At 38.4% G+C, this 19,799-nt stretch overlaps 1 protein-coding gene across 17 annotated transcripts in view; it reads left to right on the top strand.

Moving 5' to 3' along the window:
• RASGEF1B (RasGEF domain family member 1B) overlaps nt 1-19,799 on the top strand; it is a 550,562-nt gene that overhangs the window by 153,412 nt on the left and 377,351 nt on the right. The window lies entirely within an intron of this gene.

The following is a 19,799-nucleotide window of genomic DNA, read 5'->3' as shown; positions in this document are numbered from 1 at the left end:
GATCCTGAGGTCCTGGGATCGAGTCCCACATCGGGCCCCCCGCAGGGAGCCTGCTTCTCCCTCTGCCTGTGTCTATGCCTTTCTCTGTATCTCACATGAATAAATAAATAAAATCTTTAAAAAAGAAAGAAAACAGGTCTTGAACCGTGATCTAGAAGAGCTAGAAGGGGAGAGAGACTGGCACTAGCTTGTAAGGTAGAGGAAACTGACCCAGAGAAGATAGAGGGGAGGGAAGTTGCAGTAGTTCATATAAGAAAGACTATGTTAAGGGAGGAATGGGGCTGATGTGGGAACAGAGTTTTAAGATGAATGGAAAGCATCCCAAAAGAGTTCTCTGAAGAATGTTATTGGAAGTATACTGGGGAAATTTTAGGGCAGCAGAGGAACAGGTATAGAGTTGATACCATGGTCTTAATAAGCATATGTGAACTTTGGCACTTTAATAGGAATGTTCACTTTACTTTTCTCTCAGCTTAGTGTGTACCTGAGTGAGGGTATAGACATTTTTCCAGCACTGACCCCTATCTCATGTAAAGGCCAGGATTAGTGAATGCTGTGGGCAGGATGATGAGCGCTGACATCGAAGTAGCAGCTTGCTTGGGTTTGTAATTTCTTATATTGGGGTTAGGAATCCACCATTTTATGAGCCCTGAGTGCCCCTTCTTTCCCAGGCAATCTGGGACCTCCAATTTTTTGACCCTGAGACATACAGGTTTTTCTACATCTCATCCCAGGGAATAGAACATTTCACTTGCCTACCTTATCCAGGGATGCTACTAGGATAATCTTTAAGAGATCCCTATACCTTTTCTTTTCTTTTCTTTTTTTCTTTTTTTTTTTTTGACCTATAAATGTCTATTACATTTGTGTTACCAGATAGCACTAATTGACTATTTTCCTACTGGTGATTACACTGATTTTCTCTTCAGAGATAGAAAGGTTCTCACCGAAACCAAAACAAAACAAAAAGCCCCACAAAAAACAAAACCCAAAACACAAAAACAAACAGTAATTATAATAGGAACCACAGAAGTATAATCCCTGGCAGGTAGTCTGTGGTGTTTACTGTGGACTGATATTTTGGGCCTCTATTCTAAGCTCCCACCAGTATGCTCTCTACTATAGGAGAGGCCAGAAGGTTAAAACCTTTGTAGATTCTCTTCCAGGTATGATCTGAATTCCTCCTGTGGGACCACAGGTAAATGACTTGATGTTGAAAAGGAGCAAGAGGCAAGGTGTGAGGTCCCACCTTCCTGATCACACTGGCTTTTGCAGCCATTGGGTTCTCCCATGCTGGTTGAGGAGGCTTGGTTTCATAGCATATCTCTGATGGGCTGTGTTTCAGGGTACGCGACAGAATAATTTTAGATCATGACAGATTATGGGAGCTATTCTTGGAAGCTTGACTTCATCTATGTCTCCATTGCTTCTACTTAATTCGCTAAGCATCTAATACCTGGCATATATATATATATTTTTTTTTTCTTTATTTCTCCTTGAAACAGCTATAGTAGTATCTGTTGTCTGTAGTCAGACCTAAACTGATGCAGCAACCCATCAGGCCTGCAGGCTGAGCTAGAAAGTCAAGAAAGAGATGGCTGCATTTTGTCAGGCTTGAGGGTGAGGGAATGCAGGGAGCAGGAGCCAGGACCCAAAGGCACATTGAGATGGTGAAGCCAGGTGGCGACTGACTTGGAGGGTGGGGAAGCTTCCCAGCACAGGAGTCTTTATGAAGGTAAGGGCTGCTTTCACTGATGTAAACAGGTGAGGTACATCTTGGCATCAATGAGGAAAACACCATTTGTATGGAGCTCCCAATATACTGTTAATGGAGTGACATTTAAATTTGATCCCAGAACGCAGTAAAATATGACTGAAAAAATAAATGAACTTCTTTCAGAAGCTTAGTAAAGATTTTTTGTGTGATGTTGATGTGTGGATAACAGTAAAACTACAGTGAGATGCATGTGCTAGGCCATCTCTGAGTTCACTCACCAAGTTCATTGTCAATGAGCTGATGGATCTCTGTGTGATATGGCCCTTGAGGGGTTACTTGCAAATAGTGAAACAAATACTTATGTGTTTTATATGTTAGCTGTAGGCTTGTTTCTTAGTCAAACTAACAGATTAGATAGTAAGTAAGCTAGCTAAATCTTTACTCTGCTTTTTTTAAGTACTTCATATGTTGATCGGAACCTTGTGATTATTTAATAAACATCTGATAACTGAAAAATGTGACTGAGACCTTAAGAGTCCGTGGATAAAAATGAAATCATCATTAATGTCTCTCTTACCTGATATCTCATGTGAGAATCTTAGATTTCCTTCAAAGGTTTCCTTATTTATAACTGACAAAGACATGGGTTTTTGTCAACTGCGAGTATCTTAATGGAATTTGGTCAGATGGCTGGAAAGTAGATATATTGTTTCTGTTCTTCTAGTTATTTTTCATATTTGAATAATTTATCAGAGATCATAAACTGAAGGCTGATGATGGCTGCAAAAGTGTTTTTTGTTTGCATGGCTTTCATAAAATGTTTGAATTTGTTGCCAACAATAAAAATCAAGAAATCTTACCAGAAAACCCAGGTCTCCCAACAACGTAGGTGCTCATCTTGGCTGGAGCAGAGTAGCTGTGCTCCCAGCAGGAGGCAGAGGGCAGGTCATCTCCAGGATATCCCAGCCAGCTTCCCTCATTTACACTGGCTGCCCAATTCCTGTGAGCATTTAAGTTTATGACTGTGTAATAGATTATGATTGAATAAATAAAAGTTGTCACTTAGACCTGGAATGTGGGGCCCACTGAAAAAAATCAATGATGTTAAGAATATTTATCCATTGGTCATAAAAATTCTATTTGTACTGTAATCTTCCTTGTGAAAAAAAATTACTTGGATTTCTCCCCTGGGCTATGCAGATTATGAAGATTGACCAAGTAATTCCTGTACTACACGATCATTAGCCTCTTTATCTAGCCTCTGTTGAAAACTTCCTTTGCTAAGTTATTATTTATTTTTTTAATTTTTTAATATATTTTTAAAGATTTTATTTATTTATTAATGAGAGAGAGAGAAAGAGAGAGAGAGAGAGAGGCAGACACATGCAGAGGGAGAAGCAGGCTCCATGCAGGGAGCCTGATGCAGGACTCGATCCTGGGTCTCCAGGATTGGGCCCTGGGCTGAAGGTGGAGCTAAACTGCTGAGCCACCCAGGCTGCCTGCTAAGTTATTATTTACATTACTTGGAAAAAATATTTTTGCAACCATGGTATTTATTTGTCTGGTCCCTCTTTGTGATCCTCCTAGATTACTCATTTATTCTATTGTTTAGGATTATCTATCTTTGCCATGTTCTTAGGGGAGCTGATTCTGCTCTATTTCCTTTTCTTTCTTTCAGTGCATTGTTCTGTACACTAATATCTGTATAATCTTTTTTCTCTTTTAGTTTGAAAAATGTATCACTCAATAAAGAAGTGCATGCCTGGAGAATGAACATAGACCTGTATATTTTGATAAAACATATGCAGAAAGCCTGTAGAGCTACTTTAGTATATATCAAGGAGTTAAACGTATTCCTTTATTCATTCAGTTATTCACTCAGCAGATACTTCTTGAACACCTAATGTGTGCCTGATGTTTCTAGATCCCAAGGGTGCTATAGAGCCAACACCTAGCCACATTCCAGGGGGAGACAGGCACTAAACAAATATCTGACAATATCTTGTACCAGTACCATGAAGAACAATGGAGGGGAATGATGGAGTCATGTGGGTGCTATCATAGATGGTGAGACAAGTATGAGCTCTCTGAAGAGGTGATGTTTGAGCAGAGACGAGAATGGAGCCAGGGTACAAGCCCTGTAGAAAAGTTGTTGGAAACTGCTGGCTCTTGGAACAGGTCTTGCAAAGCCCTGAGGAAGGAATGTTCTTGATTTGCTTTTGGAAGAGCCTGAGGCTGCTGGCATGGGGTACCTGAGGGAAAAGGTAGGAAAGGTCCAGGTTCAGGTCAAGTGGACTCCTGAGGCTATGGGAAGAAATTTGGGTTTTATTTTAATCTTGATGGAAAACCATGTAAGGAAGATTTGTTGTTTGTTTTTGAGATGGGAGGCCCTTGAGCATCTATGTATACTCAGATGAGAGGAGCTGGTCTGGAATAACGCCTGAGCAGTAGTGAGTTCATTTCCGGCATCAAGTTCAGGTTCCACACAACTGAGGTGGTACACAGAACTTGGCTGTAACTATGGCCACTCGTTGCTCTTGTCCTACCAGTGTCCCTGGGCTCCTTCTCTCCCTGACCCTCTCCTGGTGGTGCAGGGTACCCTGCAGAGTATAGCACAGTGCAAAAGCAGTGCAAGCAGGCTTGTTATACGTTCTGCCTGACAAGGTGTACCCACATCGGTGTTCATCCGAGTCTTCTGGGAGAACCTGGATTCCAGAAACAGTGATCCACATACTTTTTAAATATGTGATCTCACCAATATGAATATCTGTTCACTCGGGGACCCATCTGCACTTACTGGAACTGACGGCAAAAGCCCTGGCTGCGCAGCAGCTTTCTGTTCAAAATCCCCCAGGTGCACGTTTGGATGGCTATGCATTTAGTCAGGTGCATCCATTAGAAAGGATAATTTTGATAGACAAACTAATTTGTAATACCCCATTGACCAATGATGAAAGCACTCACTTTCCCATACTCCAAAGTACCTCAGTACTTACTTGTTTGGAATTATCATTCTCATGTTAAAGACCTTATTACATTTCCTCTTGTAACCACTGTCAGAAGGACACTGATTTATCTGTTTTTCTAGTAGGAAGAGTGATCCACCATTGAGTTCTAACTAAAGCCCACTGATAATAAGCATTCTTCTTGTCAGTAGTTAATTTTCATCATGTTAGAAAAATTATTATCGTATTGTCTTGTTCCTGTTTTCACTTTGGCGTGAATTTAACTCAAAGTAATAAATACCACACAGCGCAACTCAAAACAGTATGTCATCTACTGCTCTGCCCCTTACTCTCTCTACCCCAGGACCCTGGGTCTTTTGTTGCCAGGCTCAGTTTTTGAACTTGCTGCTTTCACCACTCTTCCCCAGCATGCCCATGTAGTTCCATCACTCATCTCCTTAAGGTTTCTGTACAGATGTCAGCTTACTATTGATGCCTTTCCTGACCACCTTGTGTCAGATCACTACCCTACCTTGGCAGCCATTTCTTTTGCTCTGCAAGATTTTTCTCAATAGCATCATCACCCCTGGCATGCTATTTATTTACTCGGTTTCTTGTTTATTGCCTCCCTCAGTAGAGCACAAGCTCTGTGAGAACAAGGCCTTTGAATACCCCTTACGTCCTGAGATCCTAGAACAGCACTGCATGCAGAGGAGTCACTCAGGCAATATTTTAGAAAATAGAGTAATGAGTGATAGCTGATGAAGTCAAGTTGAAGCCTGAGAGGCCCACTAACAACATATTCTCTCCAATGGACCTACTTTCCATAGAGACATTGAAAGCCCAAAGGATTTGTACAGGCCAGTTTCCTTTAATATTGCTTGTTTTCTCTTAGGAAAGAGAAGTTTGCAATATGACCAACAGATCATATTGAAATGGGCTTTTGAATCCTTGCTTCTCAAAGTTTGCTCTGCTGAGCATTGTTATCACCCCCAGCTTGTTAGAAATGCAGGATCTCAAGTCCTACCCAACCTGCTTAATCAGAATTTGCATTTAATGTAGGTAATTCCTATGTAAAATTAAAGTTTGAGAAGTACAGCTCTAAATCACCAGACTTTGACCTAGAAATCAGAAGAGATCTTTTAGAACTTGGTCACTTAACTTAGTTTTGGAAATCAGCATTAGTAAAGGGGCCATTTTAAGTACTTCATATGTATTTTTTCCTTTTAAGTTGAAACAAATAGGGAATTTGAGTTGGTCACTTAATCTCTGTCCTCAAGTGCTTTCTCTCTGGGAGGAGGTAATTGGTCAAAATATATTTGTGTGTATGAATGTGTGTGTGAGAGAGAGAGGAGAGAAAGAGGAAACTGGGGTGTACCTTCCAGTCAGAGCAGGTCTGTGGATATCTTCATCTTCTCCCCCCCCTGCCCCACTTCTATCCTTTGAGCCACCTGTAGAGCATCGGTTGGAGAAATGGACTTTCTGAGGAAAATGATGACCACATTCTGTTTGAAGATAGTGGCCCAATGTTCTGGTCCACAGAAAGAATACCAACTGATATGTTAGTTAGAGTGAAACAAATAGTGTTTGAACTCTTGACACTGGGTCAGGCTGTTTGTGCTTTACATCATAAACTCATGTAATCCTGACAAACACGTGGTAAGATGAAAGTGGTGCAACTCCCCCCATTTTAAGTCATGAAAACAAAGGCCCGAAGGGGGTCACTACTTTGTGGAGTTCACAGAGTGGGGGCACTGAGATTCCAACCCAGGCAATCTGGCCTCAAGGCCTGAGCACTTCACTATTTCTAAGGGATAATCTTGCAAATTTACTAATATCTATTAGAGAGAAATATGGATTAAATGTTAGTTAAAGGCAGTTGTGGGGGATCCCTAGGTGGCGCAGCGGTTTGGCGCCTGCCTTTGGCCCAGGGCGCGATCCTGGAGTCCCAAGATCAAATCCCACATCGGGCTCCCGGTGCATGGAGCCTGCTTCTCCCTCTGCCTGTGTCTCTGCCTCTCTCTCTCTCTGTGACTATCATAAATAAATAAAAATTAAAAAAACAAAAAAGGCAGTTGTGGGCACTTCAGTGGGACTCCTTTGAAAGGCACAAATAGGGCGTACTGAATTTTGAGCTGAGTGATCAACCTTTGTTTATTTATTTCGAGGCTCCTATTAAACCCTTTGTTATGCAAAGCTGCTAATGTGATTCTCCAATGCAAAAACTGTCTGGATGATGAACAAGTTGTATATATTATTCACTGTAACTACTAACAAGTAGAATAACTTGAGATTGTTAAAATTGCTCTCAAGCCACCTTCAGGCAGTCATTAGCATGCAAGGGCAGGCAGCTCAACTGCCTTTCCAAACTTGGTGAGGGGAGGGAAGGACGAAGTGAGAAGGAACCAGATGCGTGTTTAACACCTTTTATGTGTGAGGCCTGCACTGGGTGTCTTACATACATTATCTTATTTAATCTTTATAACGCACCGATGAAATAGTATCATTCCCTTCCATTTTATAAAAGAGGAAAACTCAGGTTTGGGTCCTTTAAATACTTGGCTTGCTCTGCATCTTACAACTAACTGCTAACTGACATGGAAGCAGGATTCAGACCTGGTTTAGTTGATCTCAAAGCTCATCTCCCATTTAGCCCTTTGCAGAATCATGGGGAGCTACATTGGTGATGTGTTTAAAATATTAGAAATATGAATTTCAGGTCAACATATTTATTTAAAAAATAGGTATTTCCCCATCTTTTAAAAATATTTTATTTATTTATTCCTGAGAGACACACAGAGAGAGGCAGAGACACAGGCAGAGGGAGAAGCAGGCTCTCTGCGGGGAACCCGATGTGGAACTTGATCCCAGGACTCTAGGATCATGACCTGAGCCAAAGTTAGGTGCTCAACCACTGAACCACCCAGGTGCCCTGATATTTCCCCAACTTATTAAAATGATGTTGTTCTCAGTGACTTGACAACAGTAATTTAAGTAAGTTTTTTTAAAAAAAAGATAAACGGTTTCCAAAAGACATCACTGGTTAACTAAAAACAAGAGTAGTGGATGGGACGCCTGAGTGGCTCAGTGGTTGAGTGTCTGCCAACGGCTCAGGGTGTGATCCTAGAGTCCAAGGATCGAGTCCTGCATCAGGTTCCCTGCATGGAGCCTGCTTCTCCCTCTGTATCTCTTGTGAATAAATAAATAAATAAAATCTTAAAAATAAAAATAAAGGCAAGAGTAGTGGACGATTGGCTTATATGCAGCCAGACACATTCTCTACTGCATCTCCAGTCCTGGTAAATTACCCATTTGTTCACTTTCTGTGGGAGAGAGATTGGCTTTGCTTTGGAGGTAGTTGAAGTTATAAATACATACATATGTCTCCAGCCATCTCCTTAACACTGCACTCTATGGCTGCTGTGCATTGATCTGTGCTGTAAACACTGTTGGAAGGAAATCCACCCAAGTCTTCATTCTAGTGATTTGCTTCACTGGTTGCAGTTGCCCTAATGCTGGTGGATTCTCCAAATTAAAAACCTATGCCGATTTTACCTATCCTTGTTCTTGGCTCCTACTAAGACCTAAGACACTGTGATCCAAACAGGTCAGCCTAGCCATCTCTGTGAGGGAGACTTTCTTGGCATATTTCTAGACGTGTTGAGAGCAAAGTCTGCAAAGGAGAGGTGATTCTCTCTCTCTTTTTTTTTTTTTTTTTTACTAAAAATGCATAATATTTTTCATAGTCTGAAAGGAAGGCAGCTGAACCTCTCAGTTACTATGGAAGCATGTGGCTTTCTGCATTTTACAGAGTGGTTTTTGTAGCCTTTCATGGGGCAGCGGCCCTGGAAATTGCTAGGGAATCAGCATATTTCCCTTATTCCCAGTTTAAGTGGTTTCTCCCTCTTAAAATTAAGGGCTTTCTGGAAGTCCTCAAACCAACGCATTGTTATATTGCACCTTCTGGTGGCCTTTTTAAAATATGAGATCTTAAGTTTAATAAATTGAGGAGTCATTCTTAATGTAGAGTTATCAAAGCTTCCAGGGTGATCATTCTAATTTGAATAGCCTTTGCAGTGTCAGATGCAGAATGAAAAGAGGCCAGTCGTGTCTCCCACACCGTTCCCTTGTGGGCCTTCCTAAAATCCTCCAGTTATTCTCCAGTGACAATATTTTTCAGCTTCCTGAGGCAGCCAACAAAACTCTGATGTAAAAGGATTTGTCATTTTGATTCTAGTTGAAATGAAGCATTTTGTACAGTACATGAAAAAAAATATAGAAGTCTTTTCAGTGGATGAACAGCCTATTATCCATAGCAAAACTACTGTGTTTTATGTCTGTCTGAGAATTACTGATTACAGCGACAGCCCAGGCAGGAAGCGGCTAAGCTGAATTGTCGCGGCCTGGAAATGGATGGGAGCTCTATTTTTTTTTTTTTAAGTACTTTCACTCGGTGCTATAGTCTCCATTTCCTGAAGTACAAATGAGCTCTTTGGTTAGAAATCCTGAGGGGGAAAGGCCACTACGTAAATGGAGGAGACATTGTCTGACTGCCCAGCCGGTTCTGGAGTCGGACAGGAGTGATGGATAACCGACTCATTCCACTAGTGACAAAGCCTGCCTCTTTGACACCTGTTTACTTCTGTGGGGTAATCCATCAGGATTTCCCAGCTGCAACTGTGATGGCCAATTTGAGAGGAAGATCAGTACCTTTTATGACAAACGTGTCTCAGCTTTGGCAAGAACACAACAGTCTTGTGGTGCCTTACCATAGTGTCAGTATGCGGGTACCACGACCACAAAGCTTTGAGCTAGCCTTTTCTACCTTTTGGGTATAAAAACCCTCCAGGAGGGGGAGATAGGAAAACATGTAATCACAGAAAGGGTTGCTTGATGCGTTGAGGAATGTGTAGTCATCCTAATCGTATCATGCACTTTTTGTTCTTGGACTCATTGCACACAGCACGGGAGTGTGGCTCATGTGGCTGGTGCTCACAGAGGATGGGGGCTCAGAAGAGCTTCAGTGTTCTGCTGTTACCTTCTTGAAGTTCTTAATAATTTTTGAACAAGGAGTACTTCATGTTTATTTTGCACTAAGCTCCACAGATTATACAGCCAGTCCTGCTTGTAGTTTAGTCTTAAAAAGTGGCCAAGTAGGGACTCTAACCAGATATTGCTATCTCTTATTACCAATTGAGATTGCTTTCCTTTTTGGATTTTTGTTCTGTTTTTTCTTTTTTTGTCCTTCTGTTTCTTCCACATGAAGAGGAAATATGTATGCTGTATAGTTAAGAGATAGACAGAGCTGAGGTCATTATTCATTTACGTGCTGTGTGACCTTGGGCAAGTAACTTTATTGCTTTAGGCTTTGGTTTCATTACTTGTAAAATGGAAGTGATAACAGCATCTAACTCGTAGGATGGTTGTGAGGATTACATTAGATAATGCTGATAAAACTTTTAGCATAGCACCTGGCAATGGTAAGCACTCTAAGTAAGAACTGCCAATTTTATCTTTTACTGATTTTCTCCAACATTTTATTATGGAAATTTTCAAATGTACAGAACAGTTAAAGAATTTTATAGTAAACACCCATACCCACATCTTAGATTCTCCCATTAACATATCATTATATTTGCTTCATCATCTATCCACTGATCTGTTTTATTTTTGTGATGATTTCTAAGAAAGTTGCAGACATGAGTATACTCCTAAACATTTCAGCAAGTAAATCATAAACTAGAATCCATTATTTGTTTACATTTTTTTCTTTTGAGGTAATATACATAGAGTGAAATGCTAAAATCTTAAGTGTATATTTACCGAGTGCTGGCAAATGCTTGTATTTGTTTAACTCAAATCCCTGTTAAATTACAGAACATTATCATTACCCAAAAAGTACCCTCATGTTCCTTCCTCATCAATCCCTGCTCCTAAACTCTACTCCCAGAGGCAACTTCTGTTTTTTGTTTTAGTTTTTCTTTCTTCTAAACCTTAGATTAGTTTTACCTGTTAGGTAACTTTATATAAATGTAACCACACAGTGTATACTCTTGTATAATGCTTCTTGTACTCACCATAATGTTTTTGAGATTCATGTTAGTCTTCATTTGTTTGTCTTGTTGAGAACTATTTCATGTATGATATGCCCTAGTTTGTTTATCCACTCTTCCTATTAAGGGACATCTGGGCTGTTTATAGGTTTTGGCTATAATGAATAAAAGCTGCTATGAACATTCCTGTAGAATTTTTTTTTGTGTGTGTGTGTGGAATTGCTAGGTCAAAGAGGAATTATATATTTAGTTTTATAAGAAACTGCCATAAATTATCCCCAGATAGCTATACCCAGTAGTGTGCTTTATCAACTGGCTCTCCAAAAAAAGAAGAAAAATGAAAGAGGAGGAGGAAAAGGGAGAGGAGGAGGAGAAAGACAAGAGGGAGAAGAGGAAAAAGAAGAAAAAGGAGGGGGGAAGGAGGAGACGGTAGGGCAGGAGGAGGAGGAGAGGACTACCCATAACAACGAACATAAAACTGCCAACTCTGGTGTAAATACTCCCACCACGGCCAATTTTAAGCCTCCAGTGTGAAGTCACTGAAGTCTAAGATTTCCAGAGATGTACAAGATTGGTTCTCATGGGCTAGTGCAAGCTAGCTCCTGCGCACCACTGGATGTACTGTTTAATATTCCCACCAACACTGTAGAAGAGGTTCAGTTGTTCTACACCCTTGTCAACATTTGGTATTTTCAGGCTTTTTAAAGTTTCAGTCATCTTGATGGATATAAAATGGTGTCTCATTGAGGTTTTCAATTTGCATTTCTCTAATGAGAATGCAGGTGTGTTTACCGGCCTTTCATAAAACTGCTTTAAAGATGGATCTGTTGAAATCTTACCCATTTTTTATCGGAAAGATTTGTTTAAGAAACACTTATCTACCTCCACGTGTTGAAGATATTTCCTACCTTTTGTTGTGAAACCTTTATTATTTAACTTTTATGATAAGCATGCAATTCATTTCAAATTAATTTTTGTATTTGGTGTGAAGTAGAGGTTGAAGTTCACTTTTTTTACATATGGATATCCAGTTATTATAGCAACATTTGCCATGACTTTTCTTTCCCAATTAAATTGTTTTCATAAAAAATTAAAGGAGTGTTTCTGTTCCTTGTCTCTCTTCTGTTACAATGATTAGTTTGTTGATTATCATACCAGTAAGGTATTGTCTTGATTGCCTTAGCTTAATAGTAGTCTTGAAGTCAGATAGTGTAAGTCCTCCAATTTATTCTTTTTAAGATTGCTTTGGATATTCTAGATTCATTGCATGCATCATATTTTCCACAATTTTCATCTGAGAACATAGCGAATCATTTTTTAATAATAACCTATCCACTTTTAGAAGTTAAAAATTCCTTTTAAGCATTTAATGTATTATGAATATTTTATAAATACTAAGCACCCAATCAGCAATTCTCCAACACTGCAGTAAAACGTTGTCCTTATTACGTTATTTCAAACAAAGAGTAACTGGGGCATGGGGTTACTTAATAAATGCCATATGGTTGTTAGGTAAGGTAGGAATCAGGTTTTCTGCCTTAAGAGAGAGTGAATTTCATGAAGTCATGCAACCTGAAGCAAATAGTGTCAGTTCTTAATAAAAGAAGGATGCTATATTTTCTAGTGGTCTGCCATCAGTTAGAAGTCTATTTCTGGAGAATAAATATGTGCCAATAATATTGGCTATTTTCAGTGACCTTTTTTGACTTATGTAAGATCAGAAGGAATTCTACTGATTCCAAACAACATCCTCATTCCAAACATGATTCCTAGTCCATGTTGGAATTTCTACTAGGAAATGCTAGAATTTAAGGGAGCCAATTAATCACACTCACCTTCCTTTTAAATTCTGAACCACTTGAGGAAGATATATAGAAGTTAGATAAGAATCAAACATTAATTCTAATGCTTGCAAAGTTGGTTCAGAGTCAAGTGATCAAAGTGGGCTGCCTGTTTCTTATCTCCTGGATTGAGCCCAGTGCCCAGATACAGACTATGTAGCTGGATAAGTGGAGTTCTTCCCACCCCATAGAGTCTGCATCTGTCCTGGGAGGTTTCCCAAAACGAGGAGGCAGGAGTGGGGAGAAGAATGCATACAACCTGTGGATGTGTACAGGCAGCTCTGAAAGGGAGAGAGTATAGAGAGAACCTTGGATAAACATGAGTGTTGAATCTCTCTTTGCATTTGGGGAAGAACATAAAAGGGAAGAGAAGGTAGAGCAGACAATTTCCCCCTAAAAGGAGAGAGATGCATCGAAAGCAAGAGCACTGGAGGAAGAATCTATGTTTGGCCTTTTCAGCATGGGAAACCCACTTCTCCTTAGGGCAGCTTCCTTATTTTTAAACATCTCTTGTGATAAAGCTGCCTTTTTAAAGTGTTACCTTTTGGTCCTACTTCTGTTCTCCTGACACTCATGGAATAAATCTACATGTTGTTTCAGCAGAGTTGAAGTACCTGAGTTGATCTATCTTTGTTCCTTGGCCCATGTTTAGCAGTTCTTAACTTTCTCAGATTGTGAAATGTATACTGTATGTTTTCACCTGCCCAGCATCCTTTCCTCCATTATCTTTTCTTCTGGTAATAGCTCTCCAGTTTTTCTTTAGCGAACCACCCCCTTCTTGCCTGAGCTATTTAATGAGGTGAGTTTGAACACTGCCTCTCTTCAGTTCCATTGTCTCTAGTTCCTAGAGTGGGTAATTGATCGATCCTATGGCTGGTCAGTGGGTGCATTCACCAAAGTCACCAAAGTCAAGAACTCATAAGAACTTTCATTTCCAAGGGAATAGCTGCATGCCTAGAATATTTATCTTTTGGTATACTCCAACATCCAAGCATTATGGATACTTAGCAAATTTTATTGATGGCAAGTTTAGCATCCTGTCCATTTAGGGAAGAATTGAACACTAGTTAAATATTTCTTTAGCTCCATCGACTTGATATTGTTGGAGTGACCTCCAGAACAGCTGGAGAATTGTTGGCAGATTATATCTGGATCCTCTCCCCTTTGATTGCTTGCAGATTTCTGTGAATATGCAGGCAGGGCCCTTTCTATTGGGCATAGTTGCCTCTGTGAAAGTGTTCTGGTTTATAAAATAAAATCAAGTTATCTATACTTCCTTTGGATTCCTATAATGTACAATGAATGGTGATGTTTTTAATTTTACCCTTTTTATTTTCCATAATTAAGAATGAAATTTATTTAGTGAACTGTACTGGCTACTTAGTGTTTCTAGATTGCCCAAGGTAATTGTTACTCAGAGCCAGTTCTTTATTGCCTGCATTTAAAGGTCTATTTTTCTTTTGTTGTGATTTCTTGGCTTTACTCCTGGAAGGGATGACAAATTAATAGGCATCAGGTACTAAAAGTATTTGCAATTAAAGCAAAGTGGTAATAAAGGTCACCTGTTCCAAGAAAGCTTTTCTTTAAAAAAAAAAAAACAAAAAAAAAAACGGCTTAAATCAGTGCACATTGTATATAGACTGTTGTCTTTCCTGCAACCCCTTTTCCACAGTTAGGTTTTAAATATTTTTTTCTGGCAGCCCCGGTGGCGCAGCAGTTTGGCACTGCCTGCAGCCCAGGGTGTGATCCTGGAGACTCAGGATCGAGTCCCACGTCGGGCTCCCTGTGTGGAGCCTGCTTCTCCCTCTGCCTCCCTCTCTCTCTATGAATAAACAAATAAAATCTTTAAAAAAATAAATATTTTTTTTCCTCTAATTTAAAATGGATAATAATTACAAATATTAATCTTTAGCTTGATTGTTGTCATTTGTATTTTGAATTACATCTGTTATAAACAAAATGAGACAGAAATAATGACACCTGTTTTAGCTTCATCTGAATAATTTATTTAAGAAATATTAATTGTGTACTTATGTACTTGCAGCTGGGGATGTAAAGACTCAAGGCTACAGACTGTTCCCTTCAAGGGGTCATAGTCCAGTAGAGAAAGATGAAGAGGGGGTAATTGCTAAGCAATGTGATTAATTCAACAACAGAGGAATGTTGGAAATACAAGGAAGGCTATGATTAATTCCATCTTTAAAGGTAGAATATATAGTCTTTAGGAAAGAGATGTTTTTTAAGGGATGAATAAAAGTTCTTTCTGAAAGCATGGGAGAAGTGGGAGAAGACCATGTTAGGTGGAGGTAGGAGCTTGTGCAAAGGAAGGCAGAGTAAAACAATCTTTCTTATTTTGAGAATACAAGCAATTTGATGTTTATGAAATATAAAGTCTGAGGTAGGAGATCTGGAAATCTAGGCTGGGGGATTATGCATGAAAGCACCTGTAGTTGTCCTGTGTTGAATTTTATCCTTTGGGGATGAGAGAGTTTTTAAAGCAGGGCAATGGTGTGATTAGCATTGTATTTGATAAAATCTCTCTGGAAGGCATCTATGGGTAGATGTTACTTACTAATTTTAATGGAGCATGCAGTCAGCAGTCTACTATTTATGATAATATGAGTCTAGGAAAGCATACATAACTGAAATCTTGGCATAAGCAAAAAATAGATATTATTCCCATTCCACTGTCACTAAGTAACTGTATGACTTTGGGAAAGTCATTTAACTTTTCTTGGTCTTGGTTTCCTTCTGCTTCCTTATCTGATCAGTGAGACAGTTGAATAGACTGTCTGAAGTCTCCTCCACTGCTAATATTTTATGGATGTCACCAAGTGGATTTAGTTTCCTTCCTTACTATGCCAGATAAGAGAGCTTAAGTGTCTTGTTCTACCAACAAAGGATAGGGCATGTTATGTTTTCTAGGGATAGTTTATTCTGATTAATGGACAATTGCTGGGCCTCTTTTAGAATGGTTTATTCTTTGATTAATATGAAACTTCATATCCTGGGTTCCTGATAAAAGTTTAAAAATCCAAGAAGATTGAAGGCAGAAATCATGTTTTATTTATCTTTGTATCTCTGCAATCCTGGAGTGGATTTTATTTCTAAAGAATTAACTGGCAGAAATTTTGGGGGGCCCTTTCAGTTGGCTTTTCCCTCTCTCATATTTTCTATGCATCTACTTTTCTATTCTTAGTTTGAGGCATTCTATTTCATTTATTTCAAGGGTTATAGATTCAACAGAAAAGGTAGGAAAAATAACTGTTTTGTGTCACTGGAATGGGTTGAAGAGTATTGGCTTTTCCTCATAATGTTTTTCATTCAAAATCAAAATAATATGGTGTCAAAATAGTTGTTCCTAAGTGAAGGAATTAGTACAAATGACCTCAGAGAACCAAATCAGAAATATTTTATCCTGTGCTTTAGAGTTTGTGATAATTCAGCTATCAACATATGGGTTAGAATATAATCATGGTCTGATTGAGTCTTTTCACCTTTATGATACCAATTCTGATGTAACATACTTGACTTTTGATGTGATACTTCTGCCTTTCAGTATCAATGCAAAAAAGATGATTAGAGTCCTAGGAGTACTTAAATACCATTTCACAATGACCATAAAGATAAAAGAATTACAACATTTTCTATCACATTTACATTTTTAAAATATGTGAAAAATTCAGTTTTCTGTGAGCTAGATGGAAAAGTACCTAGGAAATCATACTATTGTGAAATTCACATTCAGTACCCTCACTGTTCACTTCAGAAAGTGTTTATATAAGGCTTAATGAAAGAAAAAAACGACAACTTCTCTGTCTTCATGTAGATTTGCATGATTTGCATATTATTTGCATAATTTAATGTTAGAATGAACAGAATCTTCAATCTTTGCAACTTTCTCACCAGTGTCTTTAAGTCTTTACTTTTTCCTCTAAATTACTTAAACTGTTTCTTGATTACATTTACTTGCTCTTTAGTTTCTTGGATAAAATACCTGTAGTTGTAGGAAATCCTTACTTTGATAGTATTCTTTTTATCTGTGGAAATTTCAGTGATCAGTTGACTTTGGAGTGGCTGGTTTTTTCATTATCATATAAATTCGGGTATATGTCTGCTAACTGAAGTATGCTACATGAAGACATAGTGTGATTGGCTTCATTCATGTGGAAGAATAATGGCTTCCATTTAGGGAAGACATGTACTGTATCTTAACAGCATGAGTCAGCAGAAAATGGGAGTTAACAACATGGTTACTAGATCTCAGCTGCCTGGATGTGAAACTCAGCTCTGCCACTTATTGGTTATATAAGCTTAGGCAATTATTTAATCCTCCTTTGTCTCACGAGTGATAATAAACTATACCTATCTAAATAGGTACCTATTTAGATAACAAACGGTATTTATTAATTAGAGTTGGTTGTAAAAACCAAATAAATTAATTCTTTAGAAAACAAATGTTTTCTAAATCTAAACAATTCTTTAGATCAAAATGTTAAAAAATTTAGCTATTATCATTTGAGGTCCTGCTCATTCCTTTTCAATTTGATACCAGAAAGTGATATAGGAAGAGGGATCTGAAAAGTCTGTATTTTTTAATGTTGAGAAGGGCTCTATATAGTTAAATGTAACTCTGTAAAGCTGAGCTACTTTTAAGTTAATCATTTTGACACAATTAAAAGTCAGCAAAAACAAAAACAAAAAACCAACCCAACTAAACAAAATCCCCAAAACACTTGTATTGAAAAGTGCCAAAACAATTTAAAATTTTAAGTATCTCAAAAATTCCTTAAAGATGCCCATAGCTTCCTTTATGCAGTGGAAAGCTGAAAATAAATAAGTCTGGTTTATGTGAAGCACAGGGTTCAAGGAGAAGGCAGGCTCATGGGGAAAAGGGATGTTTAATTTAGGCATGCTGAGTTTGTATGTCTGTAAATCATTCAGCTGAAGAGATCAAAGAGGATTTTGTATGAGTTTGGAATAGTAGTAAGTCTATGAATTGAAATATAGATTTGGGAGTTTTGGACAACTGAAAGAACCGAAGTTGTTTGGAGAAATGGAATAATATAAATGGATGGGCAGATGATTGTTGTCATAGAGCATGGTATAACAGTTTAGGATTTTTTTTTTTTAACTTTAGGATTTTAGAAGTAGAGCAGTCCTGGTTTATGACAAACTTTAGGATGAGAAAATTGAAATTAAGAGGATGCAAAAGAGTATAAATTTTCACATTTATAATCACACTTGGAAATGACTTTGCTGTTTGCAGAATCTTTTGAAATAAAATAATAAAGGGCATTATAAGGGAACTGGATTAGAGGTCTGAATATCTTTTTTCTAGCTGCCTTGCCTAATTTCTCATACAACTTAGTCCCTGGTACAAAGTAGCTACTCCTAGGCTCATATAAGCTTTTTTGTTTGTTTGTTTGTTTGTTTTGTTTTGTTTTTTTGTTTTTTTGTTTTTTTTTTTTAAACTTCTCTAAAGGAGGGAGCAAGTTTCAATAATTTGACACTTATAAAACTTCTCTACATGCAAAATAAGTTGCCAGCAGTGATATAATGACAATATTTGAGATTAGCTGTCAAAAGTAATGTTAAGTGCCCCAGTGTAGGGAAAGTAATTGACTAAGGCAGATGTGAACATGACTTAACTATAGATAAGCCTGAGGTCTTCTGAGGACTTCTAAGTTCTGCTTCTACTCATGGTAAAGTTCAGTTGGGTCATATAGATAACTTGGGTACCTGATTGTCATCCCATTGAGGATATGAAGAGACTGTATGCTACTGGACTTGTTCATAGACTGTATGTGCTATTGTTTTGTTCTCAGGCCTCCCAAAGGGTCTGGCTTTCACCTCGCCCCTACTTCACTCCTCACAGTTTTACATTGATGCCCTATAGATTTTATACTGTATTCACCACTCTGAAGTCCTTTGGAGTAGTAATGGTTTAATCCTATTTTTAAAAAAGATTTTATTTATATATTTGAGAGAGAGAGAGAGCGCAAGAGCACAAGCAGGGGGAGGGGCAGATGAAGAGGGAGAGAAGCAGATTCCCTGATGAACAGGGACCCTGAGATTATGACGTGAGCCAAAGGCAGCCTCTTAACTGACTGAGCCACCCAGGTGCCCCAATCCTATTTTTGAAAGCAGTTCTATAAATTTCTATGTTGATTATATCAAGATGATTTTGACCATGATCAACCACCTTAAATCCTTAACTAGCCATTTTCCAAAAATTAAGGAGCTGTAAAGATACATATATAAATACACAAAAAGATACATATATACATACAGGGCCAGACAAATGCATTCTCCCTGTTACTCTCTGAGGTTTTAGGTCATAAACCATTCTACTGTTTCCAGGTCTTCTGGATGGGAGTATGTATGACACCTTTTCCCAAAGTAGGTGACTGAAAATGTGGTCTACTACTCCCCCAGCCTCTTTCTTGAGTTTTACTCTGTAATATTGCATCCATCTTGGTGGTCAGGGGAAGCAAGGAAAGAGGTGGACATGCCTCTAGCTGGTTTGGGACAGAAAGACTAAGGCAACTTTTATAGAACTCATTTATCTTGGGTTTAATCCTACTTCCAGCTTGCCTTTCTAAGGTAGGGATATGAAGATGATGAAGGAAGATGAGTAAAAGAAGGGGGTGAAGAATGGTACCCTTGCTGTGGAGCATCCAATAGGAAGAAGGCAGGAGGGATAATCCTAAAACAAGTTAGGATTCTAAATTGCCACATCAACCAGAAGGCCTTTAAGCTTTGTCATACCCAAAACTTCACCTTTTATAACCCAATACTATCCTTGTCTCCACCATACCCATCACATGCTCTTCTTGGGAGTGGAAGTAGGAAAATGGAGGAGAGCCTTGGGCTCCTTTTAGAGATCAGCATTTGTTTATTTGATCATTCAACATATATTAATATTCATTGAGTACTTTTTTGTATAGTCATTGTTCTAGACACTGTGTGAAGATATATGGCGAGTATGAAAGAGAGATTGAACGAAATCCAAATTTTGATTATCTATGGGTTTATACAGAATAAAAAATCTCAATCACTCTGATATAGTTAATCTTTCTGATGCACAAGTGTTATATACATATGAGTAGTTTCTATACCACCAACCTATGAGATTTTAGAGTCGTTTACTCCTTTCCTTCTATATATTTTAAAAGAATTTATTAATATATTGTATTTAATTACTAGAGATTGGCAAGTTATCCAGGTCCATTTTCATTCT

Source organism: Canis aureus, chromosome 33 (genome assembly GCF_053574225.1).
Source record: "Canis aureus isolate CA01 chromosome 33, VMU_Caureus_v.1.0, whole genome shotgun sequence".
NCBI lineage: Eukaryota > Metazoa > Chordata > Mammalia > Carnivora > Canidae > Canis > Canis aureus.
The sequence above is the reverse complement of the archived record's forward strand: the minus strand, read 5'-3'. Positions and strand labels throughout refer to the sequence as shown.